This window comes from Ambystoma mexicanum, chromosome 7p (assembly GCF_040938575.1).
Source record: "Ambystoma mexicanum isolate Mex_15411 chromosome 7p, UKY_AmexF1_1, whole genome shotgun sequence".
In the NCBI taxonomy this organism is placed as follows: domain Eukaryota; kingdom Metazoa; phylum Chordata; class Amphibia; order Caudata; family Ambystomatidae; genus Ambystoma; species Ambystoma mexicanum.
The window spans coordinates 454,022,666-454,028,560 of NC_090939.1; positions in this window are offsets into that span (position 1 = coordinate 454,022,666).

The following is a 5,895-nucleotide window of genomic DNA, read 5'->3' on the forward strand; positions in this document are numbered from 1 at the left end:
CGTGCAGCGTGGGGCGGTCACATGGTGACGTTGCCACTGTTCTCCCTTGGGACGGCTGTCCACAGCACGTGTTTTGAGAGGCATACACTGTGCGTAAGTTCTGCATACGTTGTGCGCATGTGCATAGGTGTGCTATGCATACCGTTGCAACTTCTCTACTGATTAATAGTACGACACACATGCGCCAACCATTTTGGGAGGCGCTGGGTGTTTATAGGGTATAGCAGGTGGGATGTTAGCTGTAGTTCTTGGGTGGTGAGTGGCATGACTTAATTAACGTGCGTTCGCATATGATGCTAAGTGGTGGTACCACCAGGACACAGAGGAACAGATACATATGTGTGTACTTGCACAACGAACAAACGTCTGCTCCCACACATAATTATAGGTGGTGCACAACATGCAGACATGTGGGTCATGCTGGCGTTGTACGTATGCCTCCATTGTCATTGCGGATAGGCCCGGGCAGGTGTCGTGTCTGTAGGACACCTATCTTTTGCTTAATTGTGGTCATTCCTATGAGGACTATTCGCAGCTGAGTCATAACGGCATTTAAAAACAATACCACATATACACTCAGCAACAATTTCAATATCATCGTTTCCCATGCATAGTAGCAGTGAGGTAAGATTTGTATGAAGGGAGACATCACTTCTGTTGTTGGTGTATTCTGTTACGGTGTAGTCCCTATGCCTTTGTGCTGTTTGCTTCATAAGTACACAGTTTTCAGCCCTACTCTATCTTACCTTGCAATGCATGTACATGCTGCTGCTTACATATGTTCCTTGTGTTTGCTGAATGGTATCACTATGTAAGAGAGCCCCTGCCTTTCTGAACAGGTACGATGCCACCCAATGTCTGCGAACAGATGCATTCTCCGAGACTGCTGTGAGCATTAACACGGTGCCCACAGGTTCAGTATGTTGTACAGCACATCTTGAAAATGTAAGGGTATCCTGCTCAAAACCTATGCAATTCACTGAAAAAAAACATTGCTGAAGGAACATTATGCTTAAGATGCACTAGTAAAAACCTATGAAATTCACTGACAAAAAATGTTGCGAAAGGGACGTTATGGTTAAGTTGCACTAGTAAAACCTATGCAATTCACTCACACAAAATCTTGTTAAAGGGACGTTATGGGTAAGTTGCACTACTAAAAAGCTATGAAGTTCACTGACAAAAAACGTTGTTAACGGAATGAAATTTTTCAGTTGCCCTAAGAAAAACCTATCAAATTAAGTGCAAACAAATACTTGAAAGTAACATTACACTTACTTTGCACTAATAACAAACTATCCATATTATGGCTACAAGTAAAACAAAAAAAACCTGAAATTTGCCAGTTATGGTAACCTAGGCAACCATAACTCGCCCCACCACAGTGCACTGCTAAGACTAACACCCATTACATCAAACATGACATCGCAAATGTCATTGATAACATCACTGATTGTATAGGTTTTTACTAGTGCAACCTAACCATACCATCCCTTTATCAAAGTTTTTTGTCAGTGAATTTCATAGGTTTTTAGAAGATTTGCACTGAGGTAGCCAAAAAGCAGGCCTGCCAACAAATTCATATAAAAACGATAAAGCATATGCACCACGGCCTTTATTTTAAAAGGATGAGATCATGCTCTACCTGGCCATAGAAAAAATTGAGATGACCCCAGCATCATCACATTAATTGAAATATACAGTGGCAAGGCTAATTTCCTACATGCAGACAGGAGAAGATGTATTAAACGTAAAGTACATTTTCGGTTGTTTCTATATCATGACTTTTGCCTCCATTTGGTTTTTACAGAAAGTAAAGCATATTTCATCTATGGTTGCGCCAAGAAGAAAGAAAAAGACCAGCAGAAGAAGAAAATTGTCCCTTTTGTGTTATTGTTGGTTTTGTCTTGTATGTTTTGTTTTATTATTTTTATTATAAAAGATGGGTAGTTTATCCCCAGTAATATTAATAATGTAACAGTTCACAATCAATTCTATCAAAAGAAAGAGGAGACATTTTTCCTTAATAAATTTAAAAAAGCATTTGGAGATGACATTTGAGCTCAGCACACTATTGAGAAGGACAAAATGGTGTGTAAACCTATTGAAAGGGTGGGGGCAAGCGAGGGTAAAACAACACATGTGTGTGCTTTTTGGTCACACGTTACAGGCACACTAAGGTATGCACAAGAGGGAGGCGAAGCCATTCAATTTAAGTGAAAAAGAAGAAATTTAGTAGCAAGTTTTTTAGGAGGTAGTACTATTTTAGAAGCATTGAAGTAGTAATGTTTAGATTTTAGGAAGAAGTGCTGATGTTAGAACTCACTTATTTTTCAGATACTAGCCCAGTTTTTTATATTTCAGATGGACAGAGAACACCTGCACTTCAAGTGACTAATGCACCCACGAGCAGGGATGAAAGCCCTAACTGTCATAAGAAAGGGTTTATGGGACCCAGCCAGATGCCCATTTGCTGCTGAATTAAAAGAAACAAAAGAAGAATCAATCCTCTTCATGGACTCCCCCATCCTTATGCCCTCAATTATGACAATGTCCCCTTGAATTACTATTTTACTCAAGAAGACAATGCGTCCCAAAGCATGGCCCTTATATGATGTGATATGATTTGGTATTTATAATGCCCCTGCACACAAGTGTTTCTAGGTGCCACAAGACAAGGAGGGGGATAGAGGGAAGATGGGACAACTATCCTACTAGGCCATGTGTCATTCATATCGTGCAGGTGCAACAACAAAAGTGCAGGGGGAAGGGAGAGGGGGAAGTGCAGTCAGGGCGCCAGGCTCTCAGTAAGTGCAGCCAGTGCAGTGTGGCACTGGACAAGTGCATGGAAGCCAGGGGCAATAGGAGTCACATTTACAGACCCTAAGTATGCAGTAGGCCCTGAGGCAGTGCAGGAAGACTGGTCATGCAGGGGCCTGGTACCCTGTGAGACTCTGAGGATACCGGCAACCAGTCAGAGCAGGTAGACAGGATAGAAAGGAATAAGGAGAGAGAAGGCAGAGAAGAAAAGGAAGGTCTTGAGCAGCTTCTGGAACTTCAGGTGGTGTGGCTCAAGTTAGAGAGGGGCAGGGAGGCTGTTCCAGAGGGAGGCACCTGCAGAGGAGAGGGATCTACCCACCTCTAAGCTTGGATAGTTGGATATAGTGCAGGCCCCGGCCCCAGAAAGCCTTGTGGATGATGCAAAGTGTTTTGAACTTGATCCCTGCAGTCACCAGGAGTCAGTGCACAGATTTCAGGGCTGGAGAGATGCAATCCGTGGGCTTGAGGTCAAGGATAAGCCTTGCAGTCCTGTTCTGGATTAGTTGAAGGGGGCTAAGGGTAGAGTTAGGCAGATTGAGAAAGAGGCTGTTGCAGTAGTCCAGCCTGGAGAGAACCAGAGCTCTGGAGACAGTGAGCTTCTGGGGGAAGGTGAGAAAAGGTAGAATACTTCTGAGGATGTGCAGCTGGAAGTGGGCACTCTTGGCAAGGTCTGTGATGTGAGGAGGGAAAGAGAGAGTGGAGTCAAAGATTAGCCCAAGGTTTTTTGCCTCCGAGGAGGGCGAGGATAGAGGGCCCAAGGAGGGCAGCCATAGTGCAAGAGGGAAAGGGGATCAGGGGTTCTAATGAGCAGAATCTCAGTCTTACTGGCATTGAGGCAGAAATCATTGGAGGCACTCCATTCCTGAATCGTGGAGAGACAGTCTGGAATGAGCGAGGAAGGAAAGGAGGCTAAGGGAAGCCTGAAAGAGAGCTGTGTGTCATCCGCATAACACTGGAAGTTGGAAGAGAAGGTGGAAATCAGGTGGGCCAAAGGGGTCAAGAAGACATTGAAGAGCCAGGGTAAGAGGATAGAGCCCTGGGGGACACCACACATGGAGAAAGAGCTGGTGGAGAGAAAGAACCAAAGTTGGACCTCAGATGGTTTGTCCAAGAGGAAGGAGGTCAGCCACACCAGTGCCTGGTCCATGATGCCTAGGTTCTCGTGGAGATGATTAATCAGGATGGCGTGATTGACCATATCAAAGGCATAGGAGAGGTCAAGGAGGATGAGGACAGTAGGAGAGCTGGAGTCAAGGTTAGGGAGAAGATCTTCACCAGTGTTCATAAGAGCAGTATTGTGCCTCTGGCTGCTCTGAAGCCAGCCTGATGGTCATGTAGACCACCAAAAGATTCAGTGTGGAGGGTTAGCTGGGAGATGACCATATTTTCAAGGAGCTTACCCAGGAAAGGAGTGATGGAGCTCGGGGGGTAGTTTTCCAGACAGGAAGGTTCGGCAGAAGGCTTTTTTGGAAGGCGTTACCAAAGGGAGCACTTGAGGAAAGAGGGAAAATATCCAGTGCTGAAAGAGTGATTACAGAAATCGGTCAAGGCTGGAGCGAGGGAAGCAATGTGCTCCTTGATAGTTCTGGAAGAGCAGGGAATCACCTGTCTGGAAGACACTTTCATAGATCGGACCTGTCTGGAAAAATCATCAGGTGTTTTCGGGAAGAGTGAGGAAAGGAGAGGAGGGCAAGAGGTGGCCAAAGGGGGCCTGAGAGAGGTAGAGGGAGAGCGGGAGGGAGGGAGAGGAAAGCGAGGACAGGACTTCCTTGAGTTTTAGTGGTGAAATGAGAGGCCAAGACAGAGCAGAGGGCCTGGGAGGGAACAGCAGAGGTGGAGACTGCAGTAGGCTTGGCCAGCTCCCTGCAGATTTTGAAGAGTACAGCCGTGTTGTTAGAGGCCGCAGTGATGCAGGCTTGAATGTGGACCCTCTTCTTGGAGAAGACGGAGGGTCTGTATTGCAGGCCAGTTTGTCAGAGGCATTGCCTGATGTCCTCCACTTCCACTCAGCTACCCTGCACTCATGTTTCAGGGTGGCCAAGTCAGAGTCATACCAAGAGTTGCACTTGGAGATAGGTTTTAGGTGGATCCTCATGACAGGGGCTAGGATGTTCAGAACTAAGGGGCCCGTGAACTTGCTGCAGAGCAGCCAATGAGCAATAACGAACTAATGAAGGACTCAATATGGAGAAGAACAAAGAACCCAATGTTCTAATAGAAGTTAAACGAGATGATGGCCAGGAAATTAACTTCATGCAGCTGGCAAATGGGACAGGGACAGGGACATTTTGTGGGGTGGAGAAAGACAAATATGTGTACATATGTATTTTTAAAGAACTAACAAGAGAAGAACAAAGAGGAATGACAGCAGAAAATGGGCTGGTGAGTCCCCTCAAAGAATATATAAATGTCGTCTAATAATATTTCCCAATTCTCGTAATGGCAGGGTCCCTTTTTGTGCATGTTAATTAACATATGCATCGCGTAATAGGGGGTAGGAAAACATATACACACAAATAATAAAAGAGGGCAAAATATGCCACACCTTTGAAAGAAAATTATACATTTACAATAGATCAGAAGAATGCAATATGATTGGAGATACAATTGGCCCTTTAGGGGTGTCTTCCACAATACCTCCCATATTTGAGATAGAGCACTGAGTTGAGGGAGGTGACTGATATAGGGACGCATTGGTATATTGCATGCAGGGGAGGGTAAACAATCGGTATGTGGCTGATATGTCAACCAGAGGGAGGAATGGAGAGGAGTAGATCCTTCCCCTCTTTCTGGTGATAGACAGGTGAAAATGTTGTTGGGGTCGGAACCCCAGGTATGCCAGAGGGACACTGGAAGTTCGCGGACTTGGAGGGCCTAACTCCCTACCCAGGATACACAGAGGATTCAGTCAACGGCAAGTTCAAACTGTGGATTATTACAGACAAAACCAACAGGGATCAGTACAGAAACAGGAAAAATCCATGCACATCTCACTCTTCCTCGGCTCACAGGCCGGTTTTACTTCCAAATGTCGTCAGCATGATGTCACAACTTGGGCCCTTCTCCAGAAAACCT